At 37.0% G+C, this 15,420-nt stretch overlaps 1 protein-coding gene across 6 annotated transcripts in view; it reads left to right on the top strand.

The window, feature by feature from the left end:
* Positions 1–15,420, top strand: part of GABRG3 (gamma-aminobutyric acid type A receptor subunit gamma3) — a 292,012-nt gene that overhangs the window by 71,253 nt on the left and 205,339 nt on the right. Inside the window, exon 1 of one of the 6 annotated variants that reach the window (XM_063392520.1) lies at positions 14,057–15,397. The exons of the other annotated variants lie outside the window; for them this stretch is intronic. The gene's annotated coding sequence lies outside the window, so the exon portion shown is untranslated. Of the gene's footprint in view, positions 1–14,056; positions 15,398–15,420 lie in introns of those variants that run through there. 6 annotated transcript variants of the gene reach the window in all.

Raw genomic sequence — 15,420 nt, 5'->3', positions numbered from 1 at the left:
CACCTGTAGACAGTCCACGAGCAGTGACAGCAGCGATGTCCCTGTCTGCTTTCTCAGTAATGCAAGAGTTCTGACCTCTCAGACAAGTGCTCCCATCAACACAGATGTTGATGATGATTTATGTATTACTTATCAGCAGCTTGAGCTAGAATCTAATCAGAAATATAAAGTTCCATTCTTAAAATTCAGAAGCCACTGGAAATGGATCATGGATGTGCGTGGCTGTTGCATTCCTAGGCAAAGTAGGAAAAATACTTTCAAAACCTTCCTTGCAACTGATTATAATTGCTCTCCTCATTATCATTCTCATCATAATGTGCTGCCTTTGCCCTTGCTTCCAACTAATAATCAATGCTTACTGATGGAGGTTAAATGTGATCGTTGAAAGAAATAGGTTAAAAAGAGGAGCAGCCAGTTGGATCCATACTGATATAATAAAAGAAATTACACTTAAGAGATCAGAATCATTGAAATGGCAGCTGAGGCAGCTACAGACTCTGGGGTTCAGTAGAAAGTTTAAAAGCCCTGCTTTGTTTTTTAGTTTTGGATAGATTGTTTCAGTAGAGTGGATTGTGCATGCCTTTTACTGGGAGAGCAACTAAAATTAACTGGTCAAATAAATTGGAAGTAATGACATAAGTAAAAAGATGACACATTTTTTTACAGAATGGTCAGACAGGAGATAAAGACTGATTTACCATAGTTAAGGATTTAAACCTACTGAAAAAAGCTGAATTGTAACAGATTTTAGTTAGGTGTGTGGATTCAAATGGACTGTGCTTCCAGACTATATGTAAATCAGTGAGGAAGTGCAAACGATTTTAAACCCTAACCACATTGTTTCATAGTAAATAATTGGTGATTAGGGGTCAACTTTTCAAGGTCCGTTGGTTCAGAAAGTAAAGAAGCACCAAGCTGAATGAAAATTTCAGTATATATCTAGTTCCCAGTGTTTCATTGACAGTTAGGAACTACACAGCCTCTGAAAATATTAGTGGGAAGCTGAATCCCTTTTTAAAGATTTAGATGATAGAAATAGACATATCAGGACCATTCTTGTGATCACCCATAGGACAGCGTGTGTGGTATCAAAGTCATCCTGCCCTTACATAATGGAAAATATCACTGCTTTAGAAAAAGCTACACATATGATAATGACATAATGAATAAGAATAGCAGTGTTTGAATTTCTCTATTGGTTGTATTATTCCCTGGACATTATTCCCAGTTCCTATAATCAAGGAAGGGAAGACTTATGAGACAGCAGGTCGTGACTCAGCTGCTTATCAGAGTGCTACTTGCAAGTAAACCTATGTAGATCTTTGCTGATGACAATTCACAACTCAGTTGTCTGTCATTGCTCCAACAAGAGTTCTTTCCATTCCCACACTTCTGCCCTTACAGAGGTTTTTTGCACTGAAGGTATAAAATTGTGAAGAGAATTCTTGTACAATGGATGCAGCAAATAACCAAAGTTAGAATCCTGACATGCCTTGTAATTCTGCATTTGGTAAACTCCGTTCCCAGTGTTTTGCAGTCCTGTTTGTGACATGCCCATTTCCAGCCACTCCAGAGTCCCACAGGAACATCAGCTGTTCATATGCAGTGGAGAAGAGAGTGCTGTCAGAATTTGCTTCTCTTGTATTTTCTACCTGAATGCTAATAATGGGAACTTTAATCTCTCTACTCTTTCTGTAATAAGCTTTATTCTCCCATCTTATTACTGTCTTTATTTAATTATATTTTCATGTGTCCCTCTAATCTTGGTCCTGGCTTAAATGGAATTTTTTTGCTTGTTTCTTTTACTAACATTTGTATTCCCTGTAGGGTTTTCTAGCCAATTAGCCACTCAGAATACAGCTCTTAGGTAGAACAAGAGAAGATTCTCCAATTTGCCTCCCTGTGTCAAGAAAGGCAGAGGCAACCTTGCGGGAGCAGTTTCTCACCAAGAGCAGAACTGCTGTCACAGATGATAAGTAAAAGTAAATTCATACTTACTCCTCAAAGATCACTCCCAGATGCAATTTACTGTAAAACTACCAGCTATAACTCCAATGATCTTTGTAAATTCGATTTCACTTCACTCCCAGTGGAAATATTTATGAGTAATCTTTTGTAAAGTAGCTTTTTTACTGCTTAGTACTAGGATATACAATTAGTTGATTGTATCTGTATTTTGTTTTTCACAATCAAAAAAAAATAGTATGATCCAAATAAGAGAGAAGATTTTTGTCACATTAATCTGTAGGTCAAGATCCTTGACACTGCAAGAGCAGAGGTTACTAGCAGAGGTTGTTTTTATTTTTGGGGTGGGGATTGGTTTGTTGGTTTTCTTTCTGATAAACACTGCCAAACATTCCACAGATAAGGTTTATGCAGGAAGAACTAAAACATTAAAACCTAAGCAGTGATATTAATTCTTGGTGAAATTCATGTGTGATGCCTAAATCCCCAGAGATGCAGTGTTGTTGCAAAAACCAAGCTTTTGATGAAAAGGCATTAAAGTTTGTAGGGGCATGAAGGCGTTTTTTTTTTTTTTTTTTTTTCCTACTAATGTGTGGATTAAATGTCTTTTAAGACTGCTAAGAATGTTTTTGGTAAGGTTATTTATTTATCCCAGACAAGCTTTTCCACATGAACACCACACCTCACAAGTGAAAGCGCAGGATAATCCTACAGAACAGTGGCCAGTGCAAAGGCACACCAATCTATGTCAGTGTGTGTTTGTTCTTTGAGATGGCATGGTGAAACATCCAGTCCTTTACAGAGCTGCTACCTGTGAATCTATGGCTTCAAGAGGAACAGTCACACTGAACTAAAATTAGGCCTGTAGTTAAACAGGTACTGAATTGAAACTTAAAGCTAATGTGCTATACAAGCAACAGTATCCCAGTGCAACAATGACTCTTTCTTTACAAATGCATTCACTCAGTTCAATAAGAATATCTACATCTTTATCTTTGACAATCCATTTTTAGAATGACTTTCTCTAGCAGTAGATTTTTGTAATATGCTCATTGCTGGAGAACATGTACTGATTATAAAACTTGACACTGATTCTGGACTCTGTCCTAACACAGTGGGTGTGCTTTGCTACTGTGCAAACTGGCTGTGGTGGAAGAAGAACTGGCTGGTGTCTTGAGGTCCTCTTTTAAAATTGTGCATTTCACACTCCTCACCCATCCCATCTATGTTTCAGTGTCATACGTAACTTACAATGATAAAACACAACAAAGTTTATCCTGTAAAGCACTGGTATCTGTGTTCCAAATCAGTGACAGAATCTGATTGGTGTTGAGCTCCTGCTCCTCCTGGTCTAGAGCTCCAGGTTATGGTGTATAACTGGAGACTCTGGACTGACATGGAAACAGGGAAGCGTTTTGCCTTTGCTGCTGCTGCAGAGCAGAATTTTCCATTCTTAGGTAAAGCTGACCAGAATGAGAAAACCCTCTGAAAACACTGGTGAAAACATTCTGGACCCAGTTCAAGGAGATGTTTACTAAATGGGAGATCTGTGATAACCAGTGAATAACATGGTGTGTGAAATGGTAGTATTTTTATTCTGCCTTTGTGTCTGATTTTCTTTTGCGGCAGATTTTCTTTTTACTGCTACTCTTCTTCCTGCACCATACTGTAAGCACAGATGTGCTACTTGAAGTTTATAATGATGTTACTTGGCTGTCCAGTGCTTTACAAACAGGACAGGACGTCAACAGAAAAAGCTTGAAGTATGAACTCTACAAGGAAAAAATGTCACAATAGTTTGCTCTTTGTCCTTTCTATCTTACAATTAATTTGTTGTGTTCATTATAGATAAAGCCTCTGGAGCTACCAAAAATCTATCAAATCCCTGAACTCTTAGTATAAAAAATTACCTTCAAAGATGGATGTTTGAAAATTATCGCTGCTTTTTGTTTTGAAGATGTATTAGATATTTTATCACCTTATTTCTGGTGAATTACAATTATGTTCTATGAAAGGGTAATGCTGGAACTTCTGCCAGGCTCAGAATCATATAAGTGAGAAGAGAGGATGATTTCTGTTATAAAAAATAGTGCCACACTTTCCAAGATGCCCTCCAAATTCCTTGTTTTATTACACATTTCTGATATGAATTTCAGTTTTGGAAAAAAAAAGTAAAAATTGCATATGTAATGTACTTATTAGTCATTCTAACTGAGGTAAAAGTTCAAGCTCTTTTGGAGATATTTTCCCCCCTGAAACTTGTAAACATAGTTTGGGACTGTTTTAAAACTTTTGGTTTCCGAATGGTGAGCTCACTGTAATGTAGTGCATTAAACCCAGGAGAGATTATTCAATTGTTATGGGATGCTGGAAAGGCAAACAAAAGTCAAGGAAATCGTATGCACTATGAGAGAAGCATTTGAAAATTAGTTCAGAGAGAGGACATGTTTTTATCTGTATCTTCTGCAGCAAGCAGTAGAAAAATACCTCATCCTCTTGTAGACAGTATGAAATCCATTGATGTGGAAAGTAGCAAAGGCAGAAAATTGAATATGTCATAGGTTGTAACAGAGTGAAGTTCAAACAGCCTGTTTGGATAATAGAGTACCATAAATACATCAATGGAAAGCACGCCAGCTGAAATTAGAGGATTCTCTTAGTCTGAGAAATGTGTATTCCAAAGATTGTTTTTGGTAGAATGTTTTCTGTTCCAGGAAGACTTAGGTGGTGAATTCAAACTATATTTGCAGTTCCATCACAACTTTATAATATTTAGAATGGGATATTCAGACAGATGCTTTCTCTTTTTCATGTATTTCCTGTCCTTTCTATCTTTCTGTCCCTTTTTTCTGTCCTTATATTTAAACATTTTCTATTTATTTTAACGTACCCTTTCTTATCAGATTTTTTTTAATGCTTCAAAATGGTTAATTAGGAGGGTCTGGAATTTGTGATAAAATGGTGATAAGAAAAACTGATCTTGGGTCTCTAAATAGTGCTAGAAGACATAAATATATTAAATTGATTGATTATTAAGGCAGAGTTGCAGGATTACTGTTTTTTTAGTGAGGTAGATACACTTACCACCACCACCCCCCAAAAATGCACATGCACACATACAAGTCAAGTTCCCTCTTATGGATGAAGATGGCTTTTAATGCATGTAGACAAAATCTTCAGGCAGGCTAGTGGAAATCATCAGAAACTCTGGGAATGAGATTCAGCAATTAAGTTGATAAGTTGAGACAAAACTTGTGATGTTGTATGTACGTTCAATGGTGAGTGCACATTTGGTTTGTTAGGGTATTAATCTACTTCCCTGGGTACAATACTGGGCAGAAGGCCTGGGGAGGGTCTGGCTGAGGTAGCTCGAGGGGCTCTCCCACTATGAGAAAGGGCTGCCCCTTGGATCCAGCAGGCTCTGTGGAGGATCTCCATCCTTGGGAAGGTGATTCTGCACTTGCAGTGATGCCCTTTGGCAGTGCTGCAGTGCAGGGGTCTGCAACCTGCCCTGAGTCATGAGGAGACACCAAGTTATAGCTGTGGCTAATGTGACCTTTTTCATGCAATGTAGCAGAACAGGCTCTTTGTTTTAGGCTGTGACTTATTAAAGGCATTACTGAAGTGGATGGCAATTCATTTCACTTTGACTTTCAGCCTGCCATCAGCTAATAATGGTTTTGTCACTAATGATTTGGTGGGAATTAATTCTTTTTTTATAATATCTGTCATTCAGAAGCAGCCCAAAGTGATCTATAGCCTAATTCACTTATTACTCAGAAATTGCTTCTTTCACTAGTAAAATGTAGCTTTGGATAATAAGTGGCAACTGTGTGCTACAGCTCAGAATCTACCTGCTGGAGATAGATTGGGAGTAGAAGTGGTTCTTAGGTCATAGTATCATGGAATATTTTGGATACACAATGTAAATACTTAAACTTACAGATTTCCTTTTAACTAAAGAAGAGTGGGAATTTGGATTTCTGTTTATCAGTCTATGAGATCTTGATGTCAGTAGGGAATGATCAAACAAGAAAATCATCTATGCAATTGAGAAAAGTTTATAGTTCCTCTATGGCCTGGGTTCAAAGGAGGAAAGGACTGCAAGTTTCTTGACCAGTTTCTTGTGAGGGCCTTCTGCACAGACAGAAGTGTGATCTCATGCAGAATATAGGCAGATCTGTATATGTTTGTTTGTTTTGATTTAAATGCCCATTTTTATTTCACTAGGGTTTTTTTTACACAAATATTCCAAAGATTTGTTATTATGTTCTGATGAATGAAGAGCCTTGATGTTCCTTTTTCACATGTAATCACAGAGTTGTGGGATGGCTGAGTCTGTAAGGACCCTCTTAAGATCACTGGTCCCACCCCTTTCCCAGAGCATGGTAAACCAGAGCGTGTTATCTGGGACCACGTCCAGTTGGGCTTTTTAATATATCCACAAACAGATACTCCACAAGCTTTTTGGGCAGTGGGTTCTGATAGCTGACAACTACTGCAGTAGAAATATGTTATATTCAGAAGAAATTTCAACAGTAATTTCCATCACAGGGTAAACAAACATTTAAATGCAATATTGCTTTAGAAAGTTGAAATGATTACTCCTATTCTAAGAAAGGTCAGCTGAATTCAGAGGATTTTTTTTCCTTTTCAGTCAAACCTGAAAGACTTTTTAATATGAATTCAAAAAGTTGTTTGAAGTAATAAGAATAAAAACTTCACAGGAAGTATTTTAGACAGGATTTAAGTTTTTCAAGAATTGAACTCAAACAAGAGCAGCTTAAAATGCTATAAGATAAGAATGAATTCTGGTATTGGGAAATTATTCACTCTGCAGGAGGATAACAAAAGAGACTTGAACAGTGTTTGTATGTGGAGTCTTCTCTGAGAAATGAACAGCAACATTGATAAAGTCATAATTGTTTGGATGCTGGCTAAGCTTATCAAGTTAGAAGTGTGTTTAAACGCCTGCTGAACTACTTTGAAAAGTACTAGGAACCTAATAGAATGTTTTCTTCTATGATGTGATCTCCCAGGAATGCAGAGCTTTTGCAAAGGAATCCACTTATTTAGTTGTCTGAAAACACATTATGGATGTTAAATGCAGCTATCAAATTTTTAGATTCTGGTTTGTGTGAATTTTGTTTTTCAACTGCTCTTCATACAGTAGTAGAAGTCTGTTTGGAGTATTGTGTCTCCTTGAAACATCTGTTTTTGGCATCAGTGACAATAATATTGAAAGTAATCTTCAATGAGTCCTTGATTTCACACTGAGGCCAAGTGAGAGAGTGCATGGAAAGATGTGTAGTAGGAAGTCATGTGTTACATTGGCTGATAGAGAGTGAGAAAAATTTTCATCACAGAATATTCAATATCCATGTCAAGGAAAAAAACACGTCTGACAATCCTTCATCTGAATGAATCTAGAGTTTTGGATTAGTGCTACTTTGTTTCTGTGTCTTTAGACAGCACTCTTTCAAATTTAATTACCTGCACTTAGGCTGTGGTGGTTTAATCCCAGCAGGCAACTAAGCCCCACACAGCCGCTCACTCACCTCAGTGGGATGAGGAGAGAATGGGGAGGGTAAAAGTGAGAAACTCATGGGTTGAGATCAAGGCAGTTTAACATAGCAAAATAAAAACTGTGCATACAAGCAAAGCAAGATAAGAAATTCATTCCCTAGTTCTCAGGGGCAGACAGGTGTTCAGCCATTCCCAGGACAGCAGGGCTCCATCACACCTGCTGGACTCACTGACTGATGCACAAGTGGTCCCTGAGCAGCAACTGGCACCTGTTGCAATTTGAAATCTATTTATTTCATAAATCTATTACTTAATAAATCTATTCATTTCATAAATCTATCAGTTGTGTTATTTCAAATAACCTGTTGTTATTTGAAATCTACTTAGCTACGGAAAATAAGTAGCCTGATTGTTTGGAGGCTTTGAGCCCTGTAGCTACTATCACCAAATATCTTTTTATTATATTTTTCCTGTTGACCTTCATCAGGTCCATAAACAGTTGCCAGAACTCTTCAAACATGATATTAACAAATGGTTTCCAAATAGTATATATACTTATTTATTTAGTGTTTACCCAGGTTTTTAAATTATGAAATGGAAGATAGATTTGCTTAAAGAAAAACTCAAACCTCCACACCATCTGGAGCAAATCCGGAATTTTTCGGTTTACACTGCTAGAATTTTGTTTTTATTTTGCTCTTAAAACTTGTTCAAAGAGAAACTGACCTTTTCAGAGACACCAATTACATTTAGAAATCTCAGCCAGTATTCAGATGCTCTAATGGTTCCTATTGTTAAAAACATTTTGAAAATATTGACCCTTCTGTAAACCACTGTCAACTGTAGGAGCTGCAAGGCTTCATACTGACTTACATCAGCTGAAGTTGCACAAAATTATGCATTATGCTGATCTTCATTATCATATTTTATGTGGGTGTTTTTCCCTATCAAGAACTCCAAGTAAATAGCCAAAATAAGACAATTTTGAAAACAATGTATAAAGGGCTTTGGAGTAGATGTTTTATATTTATAAGTAACTAAAAGCTCCTTCCGAACTGTTATGTAATATGAAAATCTCCTGACTAAGGAAGCAAACCAGATTAAACATTTCTAATGTATTTTTCAGTAACATTTAAAAATGAGATCCTGTTCCAATGATGCAGTAAAGAAGATCAAGCTACGTCTTCTAGAATATGAATTTTAATATCTCTGCAAAGTTTTGATGTTGCAGATTCACATCAAGATTTGCTTTGAACACCGATTGTTTTTACCTAGTCCTGACGGATGCTGTTATGTTACTCTTATGAGGACTTTTAACAGCAGTAACAGAGAGAAACAAGTAAGTCTGGGAGGAGGAAAATAAGTTTTCAAAACAGTTGTTTAGAAGAGTCCTTAGTGATCTCAGTAGCAATGGTATTTAAAATCTTATATTATTTATTCTCCTTCTTCAAATATATTTCCTGACACTCTAGGCCAGCCTGATATATGTGAGTAAACTTGGAGGAAAAAAAAAAAAAAAAAAAAAAAAAAAAAGGGAGTTCCCAAGTAAACCTGCAGTTCTAAACCAAGAAGTGCAACACCCCCTCACGCAGTCTTCACCAAGGCTCTGGAATCTATGTAAGACAGTTCTAGAGTGAAATATTTTCATCACCAGGGTGTTCTTTACAGAAAAATTTCCAAAATCAGTGAGAGAAATCAGTGGGAGGAGGGACAGGTGGAGCTGCTGTTGGAAGCCTACAGAGAAGGTACCTTGCTAGTTTTGTCTTCAAATAAGTACTTTCCCTACCTCCTCTGCTTTCCACTCTTAGCACAAGAGATGTGACTGAAATGAAAAATACAGCTTTGGAAATAAAACTTGTTTAAAATGATCTAGGAATGGCATTGAAAGCATATGCTGCACACCTACTCTGTAGAAGCTGCAGTGTTTATAGGCTCCAAGACTGCTCCATTTGCCATGCCATTACCATGCCCTCAGTAATGGCTAACATCTGTCGCGTGTTTACTTGCCCTGTACCCCAAGGGAACAACTGTGTGCAGTGAAATATATATTTTTAGTTTATTTTGTTAAATTTATCCTGCCCACATTTACTATAAGTTTGTTATATGGATAAGGGTCAAAGGAATATTCTTTGAAACTGGAAACTCAAATTGTTACTGCCTTTAGTCCTTTGAAAGATCTCCCCATGACCTTCCATTGTCCCTGGAGGAAGCTCCAGATTTTTATCAAAGACAAATCTTTACCTTCAGGGTAGGCAGCTGAATTTAATGTTTAAGCTAAAAAATACCTATGTGTATCCAATATTCTAATAGTCAGTGAAATGATAGATAACAGCCCAAGTACTCTAGCCAAGAGAATTGAAATGACAGGATAACATGATAACTCAAATAAGGTTCATATAAATGCAACACCTAATATAATTAAACTCTATAGTACTCTAAAAAGAACCAGGGGAAAAAAAAAGTTGGAAAAGCAGTCCTAAAAGCATATCCAAAATATTCCTTTCACTTTTATATAAAGGAATGTTATTTTCTAAAATTTTGTTTTTGAACAGTATTTGGTGTTTAAAAGCAGCGATAATGTAGTCCATTGGAAAATTTTCAGTACACAAATAACTAAGTAAATTTATAAACACAGTTTTAAATACCTGTTTTCAAAGAGAAAGTAGATAAAAGCAAATAAATCATTGTAATGTGATTAAAAGGCAAAGCCCTCAGGAAAGCTGTTTGTAATGCATTCTGCAAAGAACAGGACTTTCTTTAAAGGATTAACATATGCTGTAATTCTGGTAAAACTGAAAAATATTGCTGCTGAAAAACTAATGGATAAAATTCTATAAGAGGTATATAAATTCTACCAAAGCAGCTAAGCGGAGAGAACTAGACTAACATCTTTGTTTCTCCTGGCTTCATTAAACAGGCATTAAAACCCTCTTAACACAGATTGGCAGAAATAAAAAAAAAATTATTTCTGTTCAAGTAAGTGAAATCACATCCTCATAAACCATTAAGGTGATACAACTTACAATACAAAATTGAGGTTTTCTGGTTCTTTTCAGGGCAACTCATTTTTACAGCACCAGTGGTGGTTTGGGAGGTATGCAGTGGAGAGAGATCCTTTTAAATGAATATGAATTAAGACCCATGCCTGGAGGAAGGAGAAAGGAGGCAGGTGAACCACAGTAGTTGTGTTTCTGAGTCTGTCACTGAAATTGCAACTGAGACTTTATCAACAAGATATTAAAAATCAGTGTAACTCTAAGAGTGGCCTTACCTACTCTCAGTCTTGGTTGTTTCTGGAAATTTCTTGGTGTGTATAGTCCAACTTTCACTAACTCTCAAATAAAAGACATTAGCAGAGAGAGGAAAGAAAGCTTTCAAGAAACTCCCAAGTCCCCTCCAAGCATTGCCATTTGCTATTCACTCTGATTGCCTTCATTGCTGTTATGCTGGTGCAAAAAAAAAGAAATGAGTTGAGTTGAGTGATGTTTCTGAACCCAAGTAAGTTGCCCAGCCCCAGGAGCACCTCCTGCTGTAGTAAATACTTACCCCAGACTCAAGAGAAGCTTTTCCACTTACTCTAATGCACTTTGCATGGGGCATAGACAGCACAGGGGCCAGGCTACTAAATTTCCTTGTTTTTCAGCTGGAAACAACTGTATTCTGGCTTTAATGCTGCTCAAAAACTGCTGTATCATATATCAGAACTTTTTTTTTCTTTTTTAAATACAGCTTTGATTATACTTTGTGACCCCAAGCTTTCAGTAATCCTCAAGAAATGAGCCTGAAGATGTGCTTGGAACATCAGACAACATTAAATGGGTGCTCCCATGCCACTGGGATCTGAGTGCTGAGCAATGCAGGGCAAATCGTTAATTGACTATTGTTAGCTAAGAGGAAACCTGATGTGGACTGAAATGGGCCAGAGCACAAGGTGACACCTTTGGTAAAAACTTGATGAGCATGAGCTCCATGAGGTTACTGTCTGCTTGATCCTTTGTCTGTGTAGTACCATCACTGAAATATCATTAGTTTTGCTGGGCATGTATTGTCATCATCAGGCCTTGCATTACCAGAGTCTTCCACTTCAGCTGCATGCAGTCCACACTGCATGTGAGGCAGTCCCTCTGCAACTAAGGGAGTAAAACAGGCTTCTAGAACAGAAAACACTTCACGGTCTCTGGTTTTTCCATCAGTTCAAAGACTTATTCAAGGTCTAATTTTTTTTAAGTACATGCATTCGTCCCTTGTTGCTAACATCAGTTCTCTGCTACAGTTATATTTGAAGCTTGCCACCTATCTGGTTACATTATTTAGTCCTTCTCCTGCCAGTACCAAATCTCTTTAATTTCTTACTTCTAATTTTCCAGGTGCATTAAGGAGCACTTCAAAAAAGCTCTTTTTTTTTTTTTTTTTTCCTTCCAAAGGATTATTTTAAGTCTTTATAAGTAGGAAGCTTTTAAATTGTAGACTTTACACATAAAAAATACATTTACAGAGTGCCTAATCTGTATCTTCGCACCCTTCAGCGTACTGGGTTATCATTGTTGTGGCATGCACAAATAGGCTGTCTTAGATGTGATATTTCCTTGGGTTATTAACTTCTGCCATTGAATCTCTCTCAGCTGTTTCCCAGTAGATTGTATCATAATGTAGGAAATAGAAAACTGTATTTATTGATATAAATATAAATAGAAATAGAAATAGAAATAGAAATAGAAACAATATATTGATTTCACAGGAAAACAGCTCCACTTATTCTTCAAAACTTAGTTGGCTTATGTTCGGAAAGGAAAGGCTTAAAGATTATTTTTATCTGAAAGTTTAATCAGAGATCTCATTCTTCTATTAGAAACATCAGAAATTTGTAATAATACGTTATAACAATGGTTTGTACAGTGTTCCCATCCCACAGGATTTTCATGAAATGGACCCATATTAATGTGGGGTTTTTTTGATACGGTATTATTGAAATGAGGCATCATTTTAAAACAGCAGTGGTCTAAGCAATGAGAAAACAAAATAGTGAAGAATTGGTTATTTCCTTCTGCCTCACTTCAACCCTTCTCAGCTATGGAATGGCTTAAGAAATGTACCTCAGCACTTCTTAACTTTCCCTTTTTAAGATGGAAAGAAATAAAAGGAAATAAAAGGGGTGGTCTGGACTGGTAATACTATATTTCACTTTAATAGTACATTCAGTTTTAGATTAAAGAAAATCCGAGAATACTAGATTTTTGATACAGTAATGGTCTCTCCTATTTCCATTGCATGGAATAGAAGAAGTGTCCAGTTATTGGAAGAGCTGTTGATCTTCTTTCTCTCTCTTGTGATGCTGTCAAGGGGAACACAATCTCTTGCTGAGTGATTGCACCACCTTAAAGAGCTCCTCATTCTGTATCCCTCCTGACACAGGGGCTTCTTAACTGAACAGTCTTGTAATACTTAGAATAATGAGAGTAAGGCTTTTAAAATACTCCCAGATGGTAAATTATACCAACTTTCATAGTTCCTGTGGCTCTTTTGGTATCTACTGCACTAATCTTGTACTTCTTCCTGCTATGCATCTTCCTGGGGTTGGGCTGCCTACCTGGTCTCTGCTCAATAGAAAGTGGAAGAGACTTTTCCTCTCTCCTCACCTTGGCCCAGGGAGGCTCCTGTATCAAGACTCCACAGAGAGCAAATACTCCTAAAAAGAAATTTAGCAGGGATAGGAGCTCTCACAACTTCACCCAGAACTGCCCATCTCAGCCTAGTAGCTTGTTAGTTTTGTGGATTTAGATGTGGTGTTCTGCTTTCAGTGCTGAGACTTTCATAGAGACTGTCCTATTTCAGGAGAGGACCAAGCTCACTTCAAGATTCTGTCCTATGTGACAGTGAGTGTTGCTGCTTTGTGATGTTTCAGACTAAAAAGAAGATGTGGCACACCAAGAGAAAGTAGGGATCTGTCTTTTCAAAGTATCGTGATTTGTTTGGTAATGCACATCCAGCAAATATTACTGTAGCATATGAAGGTGGGATGTCCAGATAACCAAACTTTTCACTCTGATTCTTTTCCAGGTGAATGTAGGGAGCTGCTGTACCTGCCACAGACAGAGGTACATAGTCAAGGTAGATGTACTAATCAGTCAGAAATACTGTGTAGATTCTTTCTGATCTGAGTTAGATTTGGCTTGTAGATATTTATAACAGCAAAAAACCCTCCAAAACTTAAAGGAGAATAGTATATGCCTACATCATGGTAGATTTCACATTGATTTAAATAATTAATAAACCCATTACTTTATTACTTTTCAGTAAGTGAAAACTCAGTCTGTGTATTTTTACCTTTTTTTTTTCTCTATTTATAACTTAGTTACAAGATTTGTAAAGGGGGTGAGTGTAGGGGCAGTTAGAAGTGAGAGAGTTAGCTTACAAAATCATGGAAACCCATTATTTTAAAAACAGTGTCTACCAAGATATTAAAGAGAAATTAAATTAATGGTTATCCTTCAAAACTACTGTTGTGGAATAAAAAATTAATGATAGATGAATACCATTTGCACATAAAGGCCTTTATAAATAGATCAGAGATGCAGGAAGGAAAGGAAGGAAACTATAATAGCTCAAGGGGAAAAAGCACAGTGGTTTTTGCTGTGTTGCTTAGCAAGTGAAACCACAGCCTTGGCCAATTTGTCTGTGAATATTTACATACTTCGAAAGATATATTAGCTCCCAAATTAGGCATTCAGTTTTTTTGAGTGATGCAACGTAATTTAGACTAAGCAGAGTGAAACAATGCAGAACAGGGAAGATGTGCCGTGAATAAGGCTTCTAGCAAGCAAAACTGGTGTAAAATCTACTCTGAACTCTATGTACAGATGAGCTACCAAGAGATTGGTTACGCCTATGCTTTGATCTCCACAGCAGTGGAGACTCCAAGTAGGAGGAATTCAGACTAAGGAGGTGTGTTCTGCATCAAGCTCAGTATGGCTCTGGAGCATTGGTATTAGTATAAGTATTAATATTAGTGGTCGCACTAGTATCAATATCAGTATTAGTAGTAGTATTAGCAGTATTAACACTAGTAGTATTAGTACTACTATTAGTTTATAGAGAATTTTAAAATTGTCCCAAGTACAGTTTTTTTTAAAAGCACTAGAGGGAAAAACATCAACTTTTTAGGATGACATGAAATAAAATACTAAACATTTGTTATGTTTATACTCATGCCCATATTGCTTAGGAATCAGGAAGAGGATGCATATACAAGCAGGACAAATCGCACCCCACACTGTGCAACACAGTTTTTCAAAGTGTGTTTTGCTTTCTTGTTTTTCTTAAATAAGTGCTGCCTTGTTGCACAATGCCAGAAGCCATTTGAGAGGAACAGGCAGAACTTGGCAGGATTTGACCCAGGGGAGGAGAGATTGCAGAACTGATTTCAGTGCAAACCTTTGTATTACAATGAGAAGAAAACTTAGCGACGTTAAATGTTCCCAGACAGAGAAATGGAAACTATTTCATGACAGCTAAGACACTGGCTTTACAAACAGTGAATAAAAGGCAGGTAGTCTCACAGTAGTTGTGGTGAGAAATAAAAGATCCAACCTTGAAAGGGCTTTTTTTTTTTTTTTTTTTTTTTTTTTTTTCTGTAGCCACCCTTGAGAGTCATAATGACATCTCCTGTGCTAGATCTTTTGGAAGTGTTTTTAGAAGCAGTGGTAATTTAAAGAGAATAAAGCTGCCCAAATGTTCTGATTCTTTGGCTGTTGATTATTATCTGATATAGAGTCATCTGAAGTCTCTGGGCAGTCATAAGGACTTCTGATGCTGTTCCTCTATGCTTTTCTAGAAGCAATGCTGTTGTCAAGCCATGAAAGACAGAAATATTCACATCACATAAAGCTGCTGATGGGACTGTACATGAGTGAGTGACTTGTAGTCTGAGTC

The sequence above is a fragment of the Prinia subflava genome, chromosome 3, assembly GCF_021018805.1.
Source record: "Prinia subflava isolate CZ2003 ecotype Zambia chromosome 3, Cam_Psub_1.2, whole genome shotgun sequence".
Taxonomy (NCBI): Eukaryota; Metazoa; Chordata; class Aves; order Passeriformes; family Cisticolidae; genus Prinia; species Prinia subflava.
Note: the sequence above shows the minus strand (reverse complement) of the source record. Positions and strands in the feature narration are given on the sequence as shown.